The sequence below is a fragment of the Zonotrichia albicollis genome, chromosome 12 (genome assembly GCF_047830755.1).
Source record: "Zonotrichia albicollis isolate bZonAlb1 chromosome 12, bZonAlb1.hap1, whole genome shotgun sequence".
NCBI classification, from domain to species: domain Eukaryota; kingdom Metazoa; phylum Chordata; class Aves; order Passeriformes; family Passerellidae; genus Zonotrichia; species Zonotrichia albicollis.
In genome coordinates this window covers 17,374,953-17,399,009 of record NC_133830.1, presented here as the reverse complement: position 1 = coordinate 17,399,009, position 24,057 = coordinate 17,374,953, and the positions used below count along the sequence as shown (strand labels likewise).

At 43.0% G+C, this 24,057-nt stretch overlaps 1 protein-coding gene across 8 annotated transcripts in view; it reads right to left on the bottom strand.

The window, feature by feature from the left end:
* The window catches only part of ATP2B2 (ATPase plasma membrane Ca2+ transporting 2), a 404,406-nt gene extending 397,147 nt beyond the window's left edge, over positions 1-7,259 (bottom strand). The window contains exon 1 of one of the 8 annotated variants that reach the window (XM_074550120.1): positions 7,054-7,259. The gene's annotated coding sequence lies outside the window, so the exon portion shown is untranslated. The remainder of the gene's footprint in view (positions 1-7,053) is intronic. The other 7 variants (XM_074550115.1, XM_074550116.1, XM_074550118.1 and 4 more) reach the window with 7 other exon arrangements.
* Positions 7,260-24,057: the final 16,798 nt, after the last annotated feature.

Here is a 24,057-nt window from a genome sequence, read left to right as displayed (position 1 = left end):
GAGGCTCTAGTATTTAATGGGAAAGGAGAGAAAATAACAGATGGCAAAGAGAAAGCTGAGGCATTCAGTACTTCCTTCATATTCTTTTATGTTTCCATCTAAAGGATAATGAAAAGCAAAAATGTTTCTAAAATGATTTTCACGGGGAAGACAGGATCAGAGGGCTGAAGAAAAGAAAGAATAGGCTAAAAAGTATCAAAAGCAGCCAGACACACTCAGTCTGCTAGAGAATGATGAAGTTCACCCCAGAGTACTTAAGGAATTACCCAAAGCCATCCCCAAACATTAGCTATTATATTCAATAATGCACAGGGGGAGGGCAGAGCTCCCAAAGGACAGTGCAGAGGCAAAAACTCCAAGTGTGCAGCTCCAAAAGGAGAAGCAAGGCTAAACTCAAGAAACTGCAAACCCAACCAGCTCCCTTTTACACCACAGAGGACACTGCAAAAGTTAAATCACCATGGAGGTACCTCAAGGATTAAGTGCCTGAAAATAATCAGAACATCAAAGCAATGAAATTTCCTTTTTGATAAGGTAACTGGGCTACTACAGAGGGAAACCCCAGTACCAGACTGGCTGCAGTGAGGCTTTCTGCAACTGGCCAACATGGTATTTTCATGGGGTGGAAGGACTGATAGGAAATTGCAGTTTAGTAGGTACAGTTTCTTAAAAAAAAAATAAAAAACCACCCAAATTAAAAATTATTACTAAAGCTCACTGCCAGTGGAATTCATCTCACAACTCACTGCATACATTAAAAAATGCTAGGAGAGAAAAATGTTTGTGAAGAAAACAGGTAGGGTTCATATCACCTCTAACCACAAGAAAACAAGATCAAAATTGAAACTAAAAGCATTGAAGGACTTGTTGAAAAGTGAAGTGCAAGCAGAACAAGTGCAAATTTTAACATCAAGAAAAACACTAAATAGAGATCAGCTGAGTGCTGTTGGAAAGTTTCTAAAAGCCACAGGTGACTATAAGTAAAAAACAATATAATGGTGTTTTTAAATAATGCCGTATTTCATGCCAGGATGTCTAACAGGGCTGCCACTCACACCGTAACCTTTCCATTCTTCTCCACTGTCCAGAAACTTGCACAACATGAGTGGGAAAAAAAAAATCACGAGAAAATTCACAGTAAATGCAACTCTGTCTTGTCATCCTATTTAGCTGGGGAGCAATAAATGTCAGCGGTGCCAAGGGGAAATATGAGGGGAACAGCGCTGGGTGACACAAAAAGCAGTGTAATGGTGTATCTTTGCAGGGAACACCCCCATTAACACCAACCTTCACAGCCCATAATGGCATTTCCCTGTTCCTGCTGCTCTCCAATCCTTTAGCACTTGACACAGAACCACCAGGGCTGCTGTATAGAACACATTAATTTTTCAGAGTATTTAACCTTTCTAGAAGAATCATTCTACATCTTACAGATTGATTCTTGTGACATTTTCAAGCTTAACTAAAAAATGGGCCTAGTTCTTGTCAGGGCTTTTGGACACCTCCTGTAATTAAGAAAAACCCAATGATGTGGAATAGATCTTTTCCAGGTAGAATTTTAACATTTTGTCTTCATGTAATTATTTTCTACTGTTCATAGGCTAAAACTCAAGCCAGCCTTCTATTTTTACTTCACATAAACTGATTTAAAGCTTGTAAAATACCTCACACATGAGAAAAACGCTGGTGAGCATGAAGATTTTGTAGACTAAAGTAAAGCATTAACACTGCATTTGAACCTAAGGCCACAAATTCAACGCAGTTGTAAATACACTTAATAATGCCATCAATTAGTTTTACATAATGAAATTTCTTCTCAAAACTTCCATTGTGCTTTTCCTGTAACTGCAGGCCAGCACCTAAAAATGCACATATCCATTTTCTCAGATGGCAAAGAACATAATTTTTAATTTTTCTGCTAATTACTTTAGGCTTCAGCAATTGCAAAAAAAAAAAAAAACTGATGATAGCATATCTTGATTATCATAAATCTCCTCATTCATACTTCTGCTCAAAAATATTCTGAAATACCCATTGGGATAATTTCTAGGAACCCATCATCAACCTATTGGGAGTTTCCAGTATGGGTTACAGAGAACATTCCCTGAAAACACAATTCCTATGATTTCAATCCTCTTAAACAGTATTAACCTCTTTAAATAACAACAGCAGTACAAAAAACTCTAAAATATGAACAAATTACCTGAGTCACAAAACATGGAATGCTGGATCATCTAAAATATGGCCCTGTTCTGTCTGCTGTGCTGAATGCAATCACACCTTCCAGGATGGAAGATTTCCCATCAGTGGGAATTACTGCCCCAAATGAAGAAAGGCTGTTCAATAAGCAGGACAGAATCCACAGGATCAGCAAATGCTTTCAAGGTGACTCTTTCTGCACAGGAAAGCTATCCAGGGGTTTGGGATCTCCTGCTCACCATGAGATAACAAAAGGAATGTGCTGGGCATGAGGATCACTGATAAAGCATCAGGAGAAATCCTGTTCATCAGGAAACTCCTGAACCCTGAAGGATTCCATGAGGAGATGCAGCTGGAGTGGGCAGCAGCTGCTGCAGTGTCTTGGAGCAATCTTCATCCCTGATGGATGATTTTAGAGGAGGTATAATTTTCATAAGTTCAATACAAGCTATGTGAGCCTTTTTAATAAGTCAGGCTAAAGGCAATTCCCCAAACACTGTGGAATTAATGATTTATCAATCTTAGAAATAGAAACTCTGAACAGAGACAGCTGCATTATTCTGGCTTCACAACACACACAAGGTTTTCAAAACTTGAAATGTGCATCCAAGGTCACTCTGCTGGAGGGTGAGGGGGAAATGTGATTCAGCCTTGCAGCTCCAAACCCCGTCCCTTCAACAATTAGCATCACTCCTTGATGAACATGCAAGCCCCTGTGCCAGATTCTGCGTTTACACAATCCCACAGCAGAAAAATGAAATCAGGCAGGTCTGGCTCTGAAAACCCTCCCTGCTGAGACTTTTTAAAGGCATTCCACCAGCCAGGGAATAAACTCGCTGTGCAAACAGAGGTCCCTGTATTATGGCAACAGGGCAGCCCCACACACAGCCCCACTGCTGCTGCTCCCTCATGGCACCCCAACCTTGCCTTCCCAAGCTTTGGCACCCCAACCAGGGCAGCCTCAGCAGCTGAGCAGCTCTGGGGGTGTGAATGGGAGCAGGAGGGATGGAGGGACTGCAAAACCCAGCAGTGCAAGCCTTTGGGTCAGGGGAGAGAAAGGCTGGGAGCAGATAAATGAGCATCCACAGGAGAATTGCACTGAGGGCACTGACCTAAGCAGGCTCTTCAGAAATGCCTTTTCTGCACAGCTAAAGGTGTTCAGTGACCTCTCCAAACACACCTCCTATTGCACTAATTAAAGCTGTAGCAACCTCTGCCTCCCAGAAATATTTAAAGCTTTTTTGGTTTACATTCCAGTGTGTGGAGGGCGCCCCTGCAGCGCACCAGTTGTTTTATTTATATGTTACAAAATAGTCAAGAATTCTGAGCATAACTTCCAAAAGAGGTGAAAACACAACCTTTTACATGATGGCCCTTGGATACAAGCCCATGCTGCTGGATCTGGGGCCATCAGCAATATGGGAGTCACACATCCCTTAGAAAATGCTGCCTCAGATAACATAGATGTGAAAAATTGGTCACACCCATAAAATGGAAGTCTGAAATATTTCACTATTAAATAAGTCCACTTATAAACATTTTTTTCAGAGTAGGCTTTAGCAACAAATAAGCCATTCTGATTTAACCAAAAATTTTCTAGCATGAGTATACTGAGACCAAGCTGGATCTTAGCAATTGTGACACTCATTGCTGTCACCTCTGTCATCCTGTTACACACAAATCTTTCTTGCTCATTCTCACTTTTCCTTTCGCAAATATCTTATATTTTTCTTTTCAGATAATTAAAACTACTTGTCCTCTTGCATTTGCCACTTCTATTCATAAAATTTTTATTTAACTTACTTTTTACAAACTTTTTCTTTCCAAGGACAGCTTAAGTTCCACTCTGAACTTTGCAAATTGCAACCATTTACTGCACAGTGTACATTAAATGTAAAACTGTTTGGAAACTGAATTCTCATGTCTGACACACACATTCCAAGGATAAGCATCACCAGAAGTTTGAACTTTGTTCAGATATTTGCGTTAAAAGATTTCAGCAGCCACACAATTTTGTTTAAATGTAAACATTCACTCTGTTCCCAATTATCTCCTTTGCTATCATCTGCCATCAGACTGCCACTAAAACAATCATTTATCTCTTGTACAATTACTCTGCTTTTTCCTCTGGTCAATGCAGATGACTTTTCCCCAGCTGCAGTCCTGAACCTATCCTTAAGTTACAATCCAAGTTTTAGAGGGTTTTGAGTATCAAAATTTCCTTTTCAACCTCATGTGCTACCCTTTAAACTGCCTGCCATAACCAGAATACACAGGTTTTGTTGATGCAGATAAACTCCAAGCACTTACGGGGTTATCAATATTCAGACAAACAGCCCAACTTCCCAGTTACATCACTGAAGTTTCTGTGGTGAATGACCTGAGGTGCTTTATTGTTGGATAACCAAGGATAAGGAGCCAGACAAATGCACCAGGTTTGACTCAGGCAGCTCCAAAAAAGCAGCAAACACTGACATGGGACACAGTGGAGACTCACAGCCCTCTGAAACAGTGACAAAGGCCAGGAGAGGAGCCCTGAGGCATCTCCAGTAACACCCAACACCTCTTTGGGGAAACCAAACCAACCCCAACCCACTGGCTATGATAGCTCTCCATTCAGCCTCCTCCCTGTACTCCTCCAGACCAAACCCATGGAGGTCACAGCACCACAGGGCACCATATAAATATCCCCATTATCTCCCTATGGAGCTTGGCAAAAACATTAAAAGTGTACTTAGGAAATAGACAATTGAGAGGTTAAAAGATACGGTTGGGATAATGTTGCAGCAGAGATGGCCACAAAACACACAAACTCAGAAAGCTTCAACCCCATACACTGTAACAGCTCACCACTTCAGAAGGCTTCAGGGGTCTGCCCACACACAGTAACATCACCCCACTTCAGAAGGCTGCAGGTAACTGCCCTGCTTGTTCTTAGCCCAGCCTTTTATCCCCTCGTGTTAATGCATTGCACCTGTGTGCCCTCTGCTCCCTTCCCTGGTTGGGCAATGCCCCTGGCTCGTTACCTTCAATGCTGCTCACCTGCTGCTCACAGCTGCACCCATTGGGGATGAGGATGGGGCACAGCCCCGCTCCCAATCACCCCAAACTGTGTGCCCACAGGACAGAGAGACATGCCAGACTTTTGGATCAATATCACACCCAACAGCCTGGATAATCAAGGGGTTGTGGTCCTGGATTTACAGCGTGTGGGCAAAGGACAGTGCTGCTGATGGTATCAAATAGGAATTCAAGGTAACAGAATATCCTGCATTCATTCCACAAAGTGTTAAAGTGACTATGTTAATATTGACACTAAACTGAGCATTTAATCCATATTATTTTGCTTTAGGAAGAGCTTGCAGGAATGCTCACTTTGAAAACGGAGCTTAACGTCAGACCATGAAGTCACTGCAGAGAATGCTGAGCTGCTTTCTTAGAGAGATACCACAGACAAACCACTTCTCCACAGAAAAGTCATGAAAATGCTGAATGCTGCTTGAGTCAGCACATGAAAATCAGTCCCATGTAGGTGAGGGGACAGGGACAAAGTGCTGCTGAGAACATGACAGTGTGTGTGTGCAGAGCCACTCAAAGGGCTGCTTACGTAACCAGGGCTCACAGCATCTACAGCCACACACAGAATTCCTTAAAAGATTCCCTTTTACTCTTGGGGAGTTGAGTTACAGCACTATCAACTTTCACACCGGTTAAAAACTTACATTTTAGCTTATTTTGGGAGCAGTTAAGCCCTACTCTACATTGCTTTCAGCTTGCCTATCTTCCCAGCACCTTATCTTGGTACCCATGCTTCTCAAATAGCACTTTACTACAAAATACGCTTTAATTAAAGAGAAAGTAAAGAAAGTATTAGCACAGAATCGGGTTGGTGTAACGTGATAAAACTGCAGAGTAAGATGGAAAAAAAAAAAAAACCCACCAGTGAAAAGAGTCAGCAAGAAATACACAGAAAGAAATAAACTTTGGGACAGTTTAATTCAGCAAACGAGAGGTTTTCTCCGCCTACAGTACAGGAGGCCTTTCAAAGGTACAGAACGGAGGCAGTGCCCCTCATTTCACGTTTCCAGTACAGTCTCCACACCAGGATTTCAGCAGAGGAGCCCGTTCTGTCGGGTGGCGGTAGGAAAGCACGTCCTGACGGCATCCATGCCCAGGTGGAGGCGGCCGGGGCTGCAGCGGCCACCCCAGCCCGCATCCCGGGCACCTGGGCGGGCAAAGTTCCCTCCCGCCGCCTTCTCCTCGGGCTTTCCGCCGCTCCAGACGCTCCGCTGGAGTACTGCGAGGCTTTGGAAACTACTGCTTGTGAAACATTTAAATCCCCCCGTGGAAAAGAAGAAGAAAAACCCAAAAAGCCTCAGCGCGGCCGCAGCGGAGCTCAGCGGCACGGCAGGAGCTGGGCGCTCCCCGGAGGGTTTCTCCTTCCATCACCCCGCCGGGGAGCGGGGCTGCGGGCAAACACCTCATTATGACTCTCTCCAATTCATATTTCTGTGAGGAGCGGCGGGGGCAGCGCGGGGCTCCACGGCCGCCTCCCAGCCCCCGGCCGGGGCACAGCGCGGCCACCGCCGCCTCCCGACCCGCTCCCATTCCCGTCCCTGAGAGCCCTCCGGGCTCGGGCCGGACGGAGAGCAGAGGCTTCCCGCAGCCGCTGCCCGACCCGCCCGCCCCGCGGAGCCGCCTCCATCCCCGCCCGAGCGCATCCTGCGGCCGCATCCCGGTACCCCGGCCCCGCTGTGCCGGGATGGGCTCGGACCCGGCCCCGCTCCCGCCCCGCCGCCCCTTCAAGGTCACCGCGGCTCGGGGCAGCCCCGGGGGCGCCGCTGCCACTCCTACCTGGGCCGGCGAGCGGAGCGGAGCCGCCGGGAGCGCGGGGCCGGCGCTGTCCCCTCACCGGCGGCAGCGCCCGGGGACTCGGGCCGCGCACGGCGCCTCCTCCTGCGCCGGGGCCGCTGCGCTGCGCCGGGAGGCGGCGGCTCCGTCACACTTAGCGGGGAAGCCCCGGGGGGGGCGGGCAGGCTGCACCGCTCTCCCCACCCCGCGAGGTGCCGGAGCCGAGCCGAGCCTCCCCCGGCGGGGCTGGGGCTCCCCTCAGCGGGGAGAGGCTGCGCCGCGCCCCGCTCCGCTCCGCAGGGCTCCTCAGAGCTCCTCAGGGCTCCTCAGAGCTCCCTCAGGGCTCCGCAGGTGCGCGGCCGCTCCGCGGGCTCGGGGGATGCGCGCAGGTGAGCGCGGCTCTGGGGCGCCCCGCGTCTGTTCAGCACCGAACCTTTGACACCAGCACCTTCCTCTCGCTTTTCTTTTCGCTCAACACGCCGCGGTTTTCTGACAGAATTCTGTAAAAATCTCAAGGGGAAAGCCTGGCGCGGATTCTGAGAGATGGAGAGTGCCGCCCTGGGACGCAGCACCTGGGGAAGTACAAAAAATGGAATTGTGATGTACTGGTGATGTGCATTGCACAGACTGAACATCAGCACTCCAGATTTAGAAAATTAGTAATAAAACCCCACCCCGTGACTTAGATTTGAAGATACTAGTTCTGTTTGCAAAGAGGATGACATCTTTGAAATGCTGCCAGAGGAGTTAATGCCGGGTATTTAACCAACACGTTCTGGTTTTACACATGGGCTTAAGTTAGATTTCATAACACTTCTCTTGTGCCACATAATCTTTTCACCTTGAGAGTTAAAACCAGTTACCAAATGTCCCCAAAGCTGAACGGAGACAGAGGGGATTTGAAGAGCAGAAATGTGTATTTGGTAGGTGGGGTGGGGGTTGCGTGGTGTGAGGGATGCACACACATCACACAGCACCTGCAGACTGCTACAGCGAACAACACCAGCATTTTACTTGGAAAACTGGAAGTATTCCACCACTTTCTATTGGTGAATAGCAGCACTGCCCAGCCCTGGTTGTTTGACAGATGATACACTGTTAATTATATTCTGATTACTATCTTGGCTTCTTTCTTAACACCATTTAAATTCCAGTTTTAACCTTATCTCAGCAAGGACTAAAGGGAAAAGTAGGACAGGCAACATGAAAGTACAAATCCCTCCACATCTTTTAAAACTCTCTCTAACTTATTGAAAGCCAGGAGAAGATGTTACAGTATATTTGCAGAGCTTTCAGACAAGCTTGTTAACAAAATCCAGACTTGTAGGTCTCACCAAGTTCAGTTCCCAGCTTTGGAAGAAAATCAGAAACCTGTAAGTATTCTGCAAATATCTAGATTGGTTTTCTCATCTGATCTTAAACCACATGCCTACTGTCAAGTGAGAGTGAACAAGGGAGCTTTCCCCTGCTACATCTCCCTGGGTCATGAGGAAGATCAAACCAACTGAGAAAAACTAATCAAGCAGCAGTTTTTTGTTCTGACAATGCTTAGAAAGATGGCAGAGAAAGCCTGAATGAAAAGTTTACAAAAATAATCATGCAAACATTAGGTAAATGCAGTGCTATTTTCAGCTCATGCTTATTAATCATTTAAAGCAGATGATTGGAGTGCCATTTGAAAAGCATTAGATGTGCGTCCTTACTAGCTGCCTGCAAATGCATTTCACTGGCAATTCTGTGCTGCACAAAAACATGACAATCCCCAAACTGTTTTCACAGAAATCCTGAATTCCACACCCAGCTCCACCTGTTAAACCCCCAGGCTCCCAGAGCAGAGCTCAGGGTTGAAATCTCCCACAGAAGGACAGACTCCATCATGTGATTCTCACATCAGAGCATCCTCAGCAGGTCAGCTACTGCAGCTGGAATTAATAACACCAGCAGCACAAACAAATGGTTGCTTTCCTTGCTTGCTCTCCATCTTGAGATGTTCAGCCCCCACAACTGGTTCTGCAATCGTGGTGAAATAGCAGAAGTGTCTGGCTGTTTATCACTTCTGATAAGCAATGAATGACAGAGCAGATTCCTTCATTTTAACGTCTCCTGCCGATGGAAATCTCTCCCCATGCAGACAGTGAAGTAGAATTTTGTACATTTCTGCCAGCTTTAGAAGCTGTCCCTATGTGTTTTATAAACATGACAGGGGTCTCAGCACATGTTTTCTGTTACTACAGCATTTCTAAGAACTCAACCTCTTGCAGACAGGTTTTAAAAACACTTAAAGTGTGATGTTAACAGTAACAACATCAACTAATGACTAAATGTAACACTTCTTATTATATTTTAGAGATTAGGACTGTTTGTGTTGTGCTTTTCCCTAAATTCCTTGCACCTCCTCTCACCTAAGGTGATGCTCAGAGATTTAAATTCTTCTCATTTTCCTGGTTAAGTGGGGAATGTGTGCATATTGGGGGGCATCTCCTTCACCAAAAGAACGTAAAGGAGCAGAGATCATGCAATCACTAAACTCTGGCACTGTGCTTGCCTCAAGCTGGAATAACACAAAAGTGACTTCTCCTTCTCAGACAGCTCTTCTCAGGTTTTAGCTTCACATCATTTTCACAACCTGCAGCTTAATTTCCACAACAACAAAACAGGAGAGGATTTTCAAGGAAATTCCAGAAAGGAAGTGACAATGGGTGCCAATTGAGCTTGGATTTTGGCTCTATTACATTAGAATGGAGCAGCTATTGGTATTTCAACCTCCTTTGGGAAATTTCTACAACTAGATGTGTGTGTGAAAGGACACAACTGTGATGTCTGGATACCACACATAAACAGAACATCTTCCATCCCATGAGCCCTCCTGCACTCACCGTTTATCTTTGAACTGCTGCTGGTGCCAAGAGGCAGCACTGAGAATGAAAGAACTCTGAATCTGCCAAAAACAGCCATTTGCGCCTCAAGAGAGCAAAGGGCAGCCCTGAAAGCTGTGCTCACCCTTCAGGCACAGAGGTGCTGCCTCCAGGAGTGGTGACCCAGCCCTGAGTGAAACACGAGCAGCAGGGAGGACATCTGGGGAGCCCACACTGCACTCCCAGCCACCAAATTGGGGCTTTTCCAACAAATTGGGGCGTTTCATTGGGGCTTTTCCAACAAATTGGGGCATTTCATTTGCAGAATGTTCAGGCCCAGCCATGGCTTCTGTTGAGGAAAAACTCCCATGGTATCAAATGCCACCAAAGCATGGCAGGAGTCCAGCATCTGATAGAGTAGAAAACGAATCCCTGTGAATCGCCAGTGAGATCTCCTGCAGTAATTTCACACCCTCACACCAGCCTGCCAGTGAAAAGCCAAGCAGCCCTAAATATCTGCTGGCTTTAAGAGCCAAAGTAATGCCAGACAAAGGCTGTGGCAGTGAAACACTCTGTGATACTGCCATGATGTCTTGTAGCAACCAGCGTGAGGAAACTGATTTTTGCATTTAACGTTTCAACAGAAGATAACAAAAACCTGCCCTCTGCTTTGTTTGGAAAAAATACAGCTTGACCAGAGGATTATTAGGTATACTGGGATATTCTGGATCCATCCTTTTGCTGTTCTAATTCAGTATCAAAGCAAAAAGGGTCAAGTGCAAAGGGCACATTTTGTTTGCCCTGACATGAAATGACCTTGCTGTGGCCCAGCTCCAGCCCCACAAAAAGCAGAGACATTTCCACTTTCACCTGATGCTCAGCAATTCCTCAGGTCACACACAGAGCTCCAAGGCTGCTGGTGCTGCTGACCCTGGCCACAAATAAAACTGACTAAAAGTTACCAATGGATTTCTCTATCAGTGCTGACAAATATCAAACCAAATCTGGGGCTTCCCTGGCAGAAGCAATTCTCAAGCCTTTATTTGTTAAACATGACCTAAAATTGATGATCTTGCAACCAAAAGCAGGAACAGCATTAAAGGCCATTTTCTCCCTCATTTAGAACTTAATGGATGAAGGTGTCCACAACACCTTTATTCTAAAAAAAAGAAAAAAAAATTAAATTAAATTAAAAACCCTGACCAGTTAACCTGAAGCCATCACAACAAAAGAATCAGAAAAATATGGTGGATAATGGCAACATGGTATTATAATTATATCTTTTCTGAAAGGGCCAAAAGTTAGTTTTGCCAGATGCATAATCTGACTTGGTTTGTCATAATCTGCTAATTATATGTATATAAAAGGGGGCAGGATAACATTTTTGACCCCTGCACTCCTTAGCAGTCACACAGTTCTTTTACATACACAGGGTAAATTGTGCAAAAGAGCTTTTTGCAATATCCAAACCTTTCTGCCACACACCTGGACAATCCTCTTAAGTGATGCAACAAGACTGCTGTAAAAAAATCCCGAATTTTATATACCACCCATCCCACAGATTATTGTGTGAAATCAGCTGGTAACAGTAAAAGCTTTAGTAAGGATGACATTGCTTTGAGAACAACATAGACATATTGTTTTATTTCTTTATTAACATTGAAGTACACAAGGAAAAATGCTTAAGTGGACCCAGTGTTGGATTAAAAACTGAAAACTCTCTGAGAGGCAAAAGATGGTGAATTACCAAATGTTAAGTCACAGCACTGTTATTTTACAGTTAAGAACAGAAAAGACAACTTCAAATTGCATAATAATCACAAATAATCTCAAACATGTTCCTCTCTTTTTGATTTTTCTATCAAAAAAAATTTTTTTACTTTATTTTCCAAGAAAAATCCAGATAGACTGAAATAGGCACCAGTTTGCAAAATTAGTGCAAGTACCAAAGATCCTGGAAGTGGCAGAGCATTAAATTCTTGGACATGGGGTGTAGGGCATTTCAGAAGCAAGAGTAAAATCAAATTTAAAAAAAAAAGCAGTGAAAACAAAGCAGCAGCTAAAGGTCAGTGCTGGAAAACCAGCTGAGTATTGGCAAATTTGTCTCAACATTCCTGTAAATTTACAAGTCAGTCCTTGCTTTCTACAGCAGCTTCCCAAGGGGAAGCAGAATAATTGATTTAAATACTTTTTGTCACCAATGGTTGCAGCAGAAGTTCCCAGAAAAAATACTATGCAAAATTACCTAAAATATTTATCAATAACATAAAACTCATGTTGCAAATAAAGTGAATTTAGCAAGGCAAACCAACCTAGATGTGGTCTCAGATTAATTTCATAAATGCCAGATTTCACTTGCTGCTCTTTGGGTTAGAATAATTCACTGGCTTGGAGAATAACATTTTACAGATCTCCTTTGGACTGAAGGCTGTAAATTACAATCCTGCTCTTTTTTAGGAATCCCCCTTACCTTTCATACTTCAAGTCTTAATTAACCCCAGCACCAGGGCAAGGCAGATGTGCCAGCATGCATTTTTAGTGATTGCTTCAAGCCACAGATGCCAGGAAAAACCATCAGGAAGCCCTTGGATGCACCCAGGAGAGCCATGGCACTGCAGAGGGAAGTTAACAATGCTGTTAGGCTGCTCTGCCATTTATCACCAGTGAAATCTGCTTTTTCACTTCTCCTGCTCCTGGCCAAACCTCCTGCTAATGAACCCAGGGCTTATTTCTCACTGCAGTTTATAAAAAATCACCTTGGATCTCCTCACAGCCAATGCAAGCCAGCCCTGAGGTGAGATGAACAGGTCAGACTCAGGTACAAAACATCCCCAAATTAACCCCACAATCACCCAGCACTCCTAAATGAATCCCAGAATTACCCAAACCCGGGTGGGCTGAGCTGTCCCAGGGGCTGGTGAGGTTTAACTCACCTTAAACAGCAGCACAGAGACCCTGCATGGCTCAGCAGGGACAGATCTGCATTTGTGTGGCCTCACCTGCAGCCTTCAGCTCTGAAAAGAGTGGGATACATTTATATTTATATTTTTATGTTTATATTTATGCTTATATTTATACTATTTGTATTTATATTGTTTATATTTATGTGTGCTCACAGACCTAAAACAATGAAAACAGAAATAAGCACACCCAGCTGGCAATTCCAGATCTCCTTCAGTCTCCCCACTTCCACCTCTCCATTATCTGCAGAGAGAATTTAAGGTGCCTACACACTTAAATTATGCACTTAAGGATTAATTAAGAATTAACCTCTGATATTGTTTTATAATTAAATCCATATATCTGTCTAATGATCCTGGGCATAAATTATAGTGATGAGTGCAAACAGCAGAAAGGCAGAAGTGTGCATGTGGATTACATTACAGATGGAGGAATTACAAACCTTCCCTTATTTTTCATTCAACCTTCTGAATTATAGCATTTCAGCAACATATTGATTTGTATTGATCTAGAACTTTTAGACAAAAAACTACTCCCAGTTAAAAACTACTTTCTTTTTTTTTCTCAGCCAATAAATTCTGATTCTTTTTTATTCCTGTAAATATTAAAATTGTCATTTAAAGCTTTAAACCTGAACTTTGTCAACAACAATATACTGACAAAGTGCATCCCAACCACAGTTTTTCTCTCAGTATAACTTTCTACACAACTTTTAATTAACCATGGATAAACACTGGGATAAATTTTATTTTAAAATGCTTTTCTGGTGTGGTCTGAATTTCTGCAGAGTTATTGATCTTGAAAATCCTCCCTTATCTTTAGCATTTCCCATTGACAGTTGGATCAAAATTACCTTGGGAATAGTGTTTGACACAGAATGCCGGTGCATTGTACAAAAATATCCCCAAGCCCCTGAAGTTTTAAGATTTAATTACCTCTTAGAAATGGTTTAAACTTTTTGCCATATGTAAGTGAAATCCCAGGGCAAACAAGTTCTTGGGAGAAGTGTTATTCTCTTACAATGGGATTATATATGTGTGTGTATATATATGTATATATATGTATGTATATGTATATGTATATGTATGTGTATGTGTATGTGTATATGTATGTATATGTATAAATTTATATGTGTGTAAATGTATGTATTTATATTTATATTTATATTTATATTTATATTTATATTTATATTTATATTTATATTTATATTTATTTATGTTTATGGTAGATAATAGCTATTTAATAGATCATATAATATATAATGTATATTCATATAGTATAATAATATATAATGTAGAATATATATTAGTATCTAATATTTATTTATCTATTTATTTGTTTATTTATTTATTTTATATATATATATAGGAATGGTTCAGGCTTCAGTGCAAATGGTCTTGTCCTGCTGGGCTGCTCTCACTCCCAGGCTGATGCACACCCTGTCCTCACTCACAAACACTTCCAAATGAGGCAAACATCACTTTTATGTATCACATTACCATTTAAAACTCTCTACCAAAATAAACAATTTTTGATTGAGTAGGGGAATTTAAAATGAAATAAATAAACCTGATGTCCCGTCTCTCCTGAATGTGGAAGCACAAATGTTCCTGCTCACAGGCAGTGTCCCAGTTATCCTCAGTATTCCTGGAGCTCAGCAGAGGACTGAGCTGGAAAACAAAAGCTGGGACAACCCTTGAAAAGCTCCTGGTGGGTGGGCTGTCCATGAGCACTGACCAGAACAGCTCTGGGGTGACTGCTCACACTGAAAACTCCCTGGCTCTCTCAGAAATCCCTTCAGAAATCCTCCCCTTGGCCGCTCCATCCTTTGTTTTCGCCTGGGATAAGCACCATCACTTTCCCCCAGCAGCTCTGGTTTCTCCAGCCTTTTTCCTTTCTGAGCTCTTTGCACAGAGGGAGGTCCCAAAGATGGACTGTGCTGTTCCCACAGGAAGGAGGCGGCCAGGCCTTGCTCCTGGAAATTAGGTTATCTCTGTTTCCTCTTTCAGTCCTCTCCTGTCTCTGGTTTATTTCTTGGTTAAACCAATGCTCATTAGTTGTGTCTGCATTTAGTCTCCAACAATTGGCAAAATTGAAAATACACGTTTGAGTCAGCGTTAGGGGAGCTTCAGTAGGGAAAATCCAGGAATTTCTGCGCTGAGGCAAATGTTCAAGGTTTAGATGAGGCAGCAAATCAGCTCACAGAGGGCAGAGCAGCACCTGCCCAGAGGTTACACTCATCCTGCAACCTGCCTTTATGCACAGAGGACAGGCTTAAGGGTATATTCAGTTATTCCAGATCAAAGAAAGCAAACCAGGGCATGAAGATAGAATATTTTTTAAAAGGTTGCTTTATTTCACAGGAGTAAACCTACATCGGGAAACAACCACATACCATAGCCCAGCAAACCCCCCCCCCAAAAAAAAAAAAAAAAAACAACAAAAAAAATCCCAAAACAAAAAAAAAAAAAAAAAAAAAAAAAACAAAACAAAAAAAAAAACCAAAGACAAAGAAAATTAAAAAATACACCAAAAAAAAAAAACACCACAAAAACAGGAAATCTTCATCTACTCCTTAGAAATTCTCTCAGACTACATACACACGTTACTTACTTTTAATGGTCTGCACTGACATATATTAATCAGAGTCTCTGCTAAAGCAGTAATTATTGCAGTTCTAAGGGGGTGTTGAGGTAGATGTACTCAGTACAGATTAATATTCCTTTAATTATGTAACTTACTGGGATCTGTGAGCTGGCAGGGCTGGTGGTTCCTCAGTGCCAGGCATTCATGACAAAGCTTCACCAGGCTCTCATCTTTTCCCCCCTCTCCTGTTCATTTATCATAGGGTTAGATAAAAACAGCAGGGAAATGAATTATTCATGGTTTTTAGCACACTGAGGAGTTAATAAAAAGTTACATACAACTCACATGTGTGATTGCACAAAGCACTGATGTGACCTTGCTAAGCTGGAACAGGCACTCCAAGATTAGCCTGGCATGGATTTCAAGTGTATGAAAAACACAAAATTGCTTCTTAAAGCACTAGTACAGACTGTTTCATGCCTAAATCCTCGTTATGAGCAGTGTATTTATAGGACATGACTCAAGTTTGAAGTGTGCAAAGACAAGTAATCTCTCCTTGCTCGTGGCAAAGTGGGGCTCCTGTGTTCAGATGCTCAGCCAACAAAAATCCTGGTCTGCACAGGGAAGAGCAAAGACAAACAAAGGTTCCCAGATACCAATTTTTGGCATAATGATTGTGAAATAATGCAGCATTTTATAGCTGAGCAAAGGGCAGGGACAGGACAGAAGGAGGTACAAAAGGGGAAGGAAAACCCCAACCCTCTGACCCTTTTCAGGTTGATGGTTTGCACCCAAACCTGAGGCTTCTCCAGCTCACTTTGCCTTTCCATCATTGGTTACATCTCATTTTAACAGGGCAAAGCAAAAAGCAAGTGAATAGAGATACCAAGGACAGAATAAAAGCCCATCCCAGCACCACACAGAGAATGTTTTATTCATTCTTCATTCCCTGCCCTTGTGGAGCAATGGAGAACGTGACAGTGCATGATCTGACACAGCATGAACCAACTCTCCATGCCCACAAGGAACACCATGGTAAGAGTTGTTTCTGTTCATCCATTTGTGAAAGAGGCAATAGTTTAAGGAGTTTAAAAAAATCACATTCTCCTCTAGCAATACCTGAAAAAAAGATAAATAAAATATTAAAAAGTATAAACGAATAAAGAAAATAAATATATGAATATTTAATATTCAATATAGAATAATTAATATAAAATAATATAAAATTTAATAAAATTTAAAAATTTAATCTAATATATTTAATATAAAATATTTGATGAAATATTTAAAAGTTACTTCAGTAACTGAGTTCTGCTAAGAACTCCTGGACAATGGTTCACCCTCAGCTGACAGAAGCAGGTCAGGTTTAAGTTTTCCTTACAAATTGATGCAAACAATGAAAAGATGAAGGATGTTAGATGGTTTTCTCCCAAAGTGGTGAATACAGGTAAGCTGTGGGAAGTGACTTTTAATACCATTCTTATACTGGGGAAAACAGACTATGGAACAGAAAACCATCCATGACACTCACACAAGGGCACATGTACCAGTAACCACAGCTCTCAAGTCCTTCACCTTTAATCCTTATTTTAAAATATTTTTAATTTGTGGAACTGTTCATTTTCCTTGACTTAATGTCTCCTCACCTGTACAGTCTCTTTGTTTGTACACATTACTGTGTTGTGTTGCATTATTACAGAGCTCCTGCTTTCCAAAGGATAAACTCCTGGTTAACTTATGTAGGTCTGACCAACAGTTAGAAAAAATTATTCCTCCAAATGCACTTCTTTGTATCATGCTCTCTATTTTTGTCATGTCTGAATTAATATAACACATTGCAGCTTTTCCATGCTTTTACTGCTGGGGAATAATACATTTTTTCGAAATCATTATTCCATGCAAGAAAAGGCTTTAAACTGGCAATACTTTAGGCATGTTATTACAAAGGTGTATAAAACCTGTTTGATATCATTGCCCCATATAAATTACTTTGGCCTCTTGCAACTCTTAATACCTTAAAAAAGGAGGTTAAGGAGACAACCTTGCAAGGAAGAGACTCCATGCACTCTGTGTTTGGTGTCCTTATCTTCCCTTTTTCTTTATTATATACACTTGCATGAAAATCTCTCACTTTGCCACCACTTCACTCCCTTTCCCTTCCCTCTGCTATTGTGATGGAAATTATTCAAGAATTAACCTGCTGCCACTGACTCCTGGGTCAGTTTCTCTGTTGCTGTTTTTACATCATCTAACAAAGATTAATTTGGATCCAGGCTCTGAATGGCAGCTCTGGGAGGACCCAGCAGCCAGAGCCTGCACTCTGCTACTGAGCTAAGGAAAAACAGGACAAGTCTCACAGGCTTCAAGCTCTTGTGTTCACTTCTAAAAATGCAAACCTACAAAATAATCAGTGTATTCAAAAAGAAATCCTGGGTTTGGATTTTTCCCCCCTCAATGAGTTCACTGTTTATGCATGATGTAATTAATGAGTTTATCAACTTTTTTCCCTGCACATCACAAAACAAATCTGAGAGTGGGAATTGCCTTGAGACAGACCAAGAGCCTGGTCTTCAAGGAGACACTTCAATGTTTAAAAATCTAAATACACATTATTGAACTCTCAGCTGCAGCATGCCTTTCTGGCAAACAGCAAAGTAGAATAAGTACCAGCCTTAAGAAGTCCAAGTGTGTCCCTGATGGTGGGGAGAAAAAAACCCAAGGTGTTAAGGCTGGACCCTGGCAGCAGTGACAACGTTTGTGCCTCTCTGTGTCAGCACAGACAAGTCCTGCCTGGCAAATGAAGCTTTGAGTGGGAATCCCTGGAGTCCACACACAAGAAGTTGGAACGGAAAAGCAGGAATGAAAATCCAGTGTGCCAGAAGCAGCTCAAAGAACATTCCCAGGTGCAGCCAGAGAAAGAGGGAGCAGGGAAACAATGCTGTGGGATGCTCAGGGCCGTGCTGTGCAGCCCCAGGTTAGCACATCCATCACACCTACCCAAGACAGGCCTGTGCATCCACCAAGAGAGCAGCTGAAAGCAGTTTCACACAATAATCCAAGTCAAACTAAATATTTGAGAATTTTGTGCAGCTCTGTTTTCTGAGACTGCTCTTGCTCTTCCCAGGTTGTGTCTTGTGTGTGATGGAACCGACAGCAAAATAGGATTTGGAAACAGACCATTAAGTCTCTATTTGCAGTATCTCTTTGTAGGTTTTTCCATTTTTAAAATGATGGATGTTCCTGGTTCTTTGCTGTTTTCCTCAGGGGAAGGAAGGCATCTCTTTGGAATACGTACAGCCTGAAATAGCCAGTGTTTTTGGCTAATATACACAAGTGCTAAAAGCTGATGCTTTAGCATTTTAGCTTGTCTATTTTTCATATATTTGCACTCCTGCAGTTCTTTAGTGTGCAACTCCAAACCCCACACCCAGTGTCAGCTGCAGCTTTCCCATTCAGGGCACACACAGCAATTCCTCTCCAGGCCTGGCAATCAAGGACACCTCACTGCCTCAGGGCCAGAGATGGGAACAAAAGGGGCTGGGGGGAGCAAACTGGGGCTCAATGACTTCATTACCTGCAGCTGGAATTGGCAGATTAACCCCCAATATGCAAATGGACCAAACTGATAAAAGTATAAAAACCTGTGAAACATTGTCCATTTTGGGTGTAGCCCCTGGGGGGCTTTGTCTGCCCTAAATACACCTGAAGATCCTTCAATAAACAGAACTGCTTTTTATTCTCTTAATTCTGGCTGGTCTCTGGTTTTAGGCATCAAAGACAAAGTTCAGGTTTGCAGGCAGTGGCTCAGCCATGGAGGGGAGGAGGTTCAAGGCATTCTGTAGAACTGAGATTCAGAACTCTGCATTGTAAAATTCAGGCAGTGGAGCAGCAAAGAGAGGTGAGAAAAGAATGCAAGTGCTGCCCATCAATAGAGCTGGAGCAAGTCAATAGGGATGTGCTGGTACCATGGCACCAGTGCTTACAGCCATGGCTGTGGCACACACACTACACAGCTGCTTTGGGACTTTCTTCCTCAAAGAGATACTCAATTACTCCTTAATTTAATTTTAGGTGGTGGAAATAGAAACACCTGTGGCTGTTTACCAGCTCATCTCTGTTAGTATTGAACTGTGAGTTTATGTCCCTGAGATGAGGGCAAAGCAGCAGGGAAAGACATTTTTTACAAAGACCATTAAAAAGGGGGAACCTGGGACACTTTTCTAATTAATTTGCAGAATTAAGATCAGGAGTAAGCTCCTGCCAAGTCCACAAACTAACAGGATCATCCAGGGATTTGCAGCATAAGGTGAATGCTTCAGTTTGGGTTTGTCCCCTCCACTGCCCTTTGGGGCAAGCAGTCATCACACACAGAAATAAATATAACCTGTGTTGTTCTGGGGTTTTAATCCCCTTTCTGTGCTTTATTTCTGTCACTTTGACTCCTCTTACAGAGCTGGTCTAAGTTACATGGTGTTTAACACCAAGTGAATGGCAGAATCTTGAAGGTACCCAAATATTGCCAGCAAAATCCATTTTTGTATCTGGCTTGTACATCCAGTAGGGTGATGAGGGTGCCACAGAGGAGTTCAGATATAAATGTGATCAACACATTATTGAAAATACCCAAACAAAACCCCATTTTAGAAGTTATAACCAGTTTCTTTCCTTGTACTCACTAATTTTTATGGGTGAGCTAATTTCAGGCTGAAATTTGTCAGGATTTTTTTTTTTTTTGCAAATCCATAGTTTCCTTAAGTGACAAAATAAATTTTAAAAGTGAGTCAGAAAAACCCTGTCACTTTCTCAGGCCACCCATCCTAGGATTAATTCTTAGGCAGCTTCCCCTCATATGTGGCCTAAATTCCCATCCCATTTCACTGCAAGCCTCTTGAAAACTTGTTCATTACTATTCTCTTTGCAATTAGTATTTATTTACTGGAAGACTCCTCCCATCTCACCCTCAGACTTCCCTGCTGCAGAACAAACATGCCAACTCTTGCAATCCTTCCCAAGCCATCTTTGCCAGACCTTATTCCTGATTCTCCTCACGGGCCTCCCTCCAAATTGTCAACATCCTCCTCATGGCAGGGCTCCCAAACTTGGACACAGGGCTGCAGGAGGAGCCTTATCAGCAACTGAGTGGAAAGATTACTTCACCATCTCGCAGACAATCCTGTTTATGCAGCACAGCACTTGCTTTTTTTGGTACTTGTGTTCTTTGGCAAGAAGATGGAATTACTGGTCCTTGTTTAATTACTAATCCGTGGCAGCTCCCTTTGCTGTAAAGCTCTTGCTTTCCAAGAGCCTGAGCTTGGCTTTTGGCTCATTCAGCTGACACAGTGAGCAACTTCTCTTTTTCATCTCACAAACACTGCCTTCAGGAATATTCAGGATCCTTCATCCTTGTTTAGATTGTATCACCAGCAAGATTTGCAGTCTAAGATCTCAATTTTTCCACGTTGCCTCATCTCCTCCCCCTTCCCTGCCTGGCACACAGAGCCAGAAGCAATGCAGTCCCAAAATCCCATGATTTTGGGGGTTGCCAGCACATTAATCACAGAACTCAAGTCCTAGGTCTGTGTTTTGATAGTCTGCACCTCTGCAAAGCTGCTGCCTTGCAAACAGAAGGATGTTTGTCCCCTTCAGGCAGAGCACAAAGGATATCCCATGGCAGCACCCCCTGCACAGCTGTCCAGCTGTCACACCTGATCAAACACAGCAAATATTAACTGCCAGGCTACATTTTGCTTGTCTGTGAGGTTTCAGCTGTTTTCACTGGTTTGAACACTCAAGACAACTAGAACAAATTGCAGAATTAGGCCAGTGTTTACAGAACTCCCAAGAAAGTCATAAAAATTAAATATCTTTAGGAACAGTTTTAATTCCATCTACAAGGAACTTCAGAAATCTTCTGAGGAGCTTTGTGACCCCCTAATTAGAACTTTGTACAGACACAGACTGAAAATTAACTGAAATATCCAGACATACCGAAATAGGAACCTTTTTCCCCCCTCAATTACATAAAAGCTATAATTATATTTGTTACATAAACACTTTAACTGGGGAAAACATTAGATAATTGATGACAGTCCCTCCCTCCAACCCCAGCTGCCCACCACTCACAGCACAGCAAGAGCAAAATTAACTCAGCAAAGTTGTGTTCCCCCTGCAAAGCTGCTCCTGTGTGTGGATGGTGCTGTGGAAAAAAGATGTGAAAGGAAATTATCTGAGGCTCTTTTGCAGGCCACTTTTTGTAATGCAGCTGCAGACAGTGTATTTTCAATCTGTTTAATCAGTGTTAAGAGTCCAGCTTGCAAGAAATCACATAAAGAGCAAGAAATTATTTAACAGACTGAATAATTGCTCTGTGCTTAACCAGTGATGATGAGGACACTGAACTCTGCTGCTGGCAGAAATCAGAAAGATTCTGAGCTGCAAAAGGGCTGAAAGGTTGATCAGCTGCCACTCAACTCATTGCAGGATGAGGAGAAATCTGTTTATTTTTTCTCTCTTTAAAGCCCTTCTTCTCTCTGAGCAGGAAGTTACCTGCAGAAGGACACCTACAGTCACCTGGGCAGGGCAGAAATGCAGCTCTGAGTGCTGCACCCACCCTAGGGAGGGCAGAAATGCAGCTGTGAGTGCTGCAGCCACCCTGGGCAGGGCAGAAATGCAGCTCTGAGTGATGCACACACCCTAGGGAGGGCAGACATGCAGCTGTGAGTGCTGCACACACCCTAGGGAGGGCAGAAATGCAGCTCTGAGTGCTGCACACACCCTGGGGAGGAGAGGAGGTGACTCTGGGCTGGAGCAGCCTGGCCCACACTCAGTGATGGCTCCTGAGGAGTGACAGGGACTGCACTGACACAAACAGTGCTGCTGCTCTCCTGTCACAGAATTTGCTGGTTCAGCTCAGCCAAGCCTGAGGATTTCCTGATTTCAGTGCCAGGCCCTGCCCTTGCCACAGATGCCAACAGAATCCCAGCTTGGTGGAACTGGGGCAGAACAAACCCCTTGGAGCTCAAAGCAGCTCCCAGAGATTCAGTGGGCAGGGACACAACTCTGTGCACGTGTTTTTGGGGATGCTCCCATTTTGCAGAGCTCCAGCACTGTGAATTTTGCATGCAACAATGGATCTGGGTTGTGTCAGTACCTCCCGCTCCCCAGCAGCCCAGCTCCTGCAGGATGCACACGTTCCAGGCAGGAGGAGAGCTGGAATGCCACCAGGTGAGAGGCAGCAACACCAGGACTCAAGGCTCCAAACTCCTCCAGGGACAGCAAATGCTGTGACACAGCTCTGGAGTGCCCTGCTCATGGTTTCTCTATGCAGCAGTGGTCTGGGACCTCATTTGTGTAACAAGCTATTTAAGAGGGAAGCTAATTGAGGTACATAAATCCTGAAGAATATCACATCAAGCCAAGAGACTATTATTAGCCCAACCTAGATAATGTTATAGAAGTGCATTAAGAAACCTCAATAAAAAAATTACTAGGAAACATTCCCCCCCTTCAAGATCCCAAGAGATAAATTCTCTCATGCAATGATTAGATATTATCCAGAAGAATAAAAAAGGAACACTAAAAATGGATGTGGAGAAGGAAGGTAGAGACAGCACAAGATCACCCAAATGGGTCACAGCCTGTTCCTAACGTTCATGGCTGTGCAGGTAAGAGATCACAGCCATCTAACAGTGGCACCTGAAAGGAAAATTAAACCCTAACTCTACCTCCAATTTTTTTTTTGTAATTATAAGCTACTTATGTTGATGTAAAGTTAATGGACCCAGAAGCATTTCCAGCAATGTCCTCTGATCAGCTCTGGTCTTGTTCTTCCATTACATGTCCTAAGTATATTGAATTTTCCCTTCTGCTAGTTTCTACTGATCCTACCAGACAGAAAGAGCATCCATGGGCATTTCCAACCTTGTGATGTGAGCAGGCTGGAGCACACCTGGGTTTCTGTCCTCACAACCCAGGAGGACTGTGCTGATGTGGAGAAAAAGCAGAGCCAGTTAAAAAAAACAAACAAAACAACAAAACCAACCACACATATACCAAAAAAAAAAAAAAAAAAAAAAAAAAAAGGAGAAAAAGGAAAAGTGACATGGTCAAGAGTGTACAGTGAAGGAAGGAGAGTGAGATGAAACAGGAGGACAAAATGCTAAATCCCAAATAAGTCTCTAAAAATGCAAGTGTTGTGACCTTAGACTGGGTCATTAACAATGAGGTTAGGTCGCAATCATTTACCATCTCCCTTTATTCTCCATCAATAATAAAGCAAAGTTCCTTTAGGAACAGCAATCTTGCTTTCACAGATGAAACCTGGACATTTTTGATGTGACAAAGAAACCTCACAAACCAATACAAATTGGATTTCCATGTCACTGGGTCACTAAAAACCAGCTGACTTCCAGGTGAAAGTAGAGGGCAATGTTCAGTATTCATTAACCTGAACAGGAACCTGAACAGGCCAGTGATTCAGGAGGCAGAGCCATTTTTAATACTGATAAAATAATTTTCTGTAAGCTGAGTGCCAGGAAGTTGGTTCACTTCAAAGAGTCTTTACAATTTTGGTCCAGTCCACCAGTGCAGGAGTTACACAGAACAG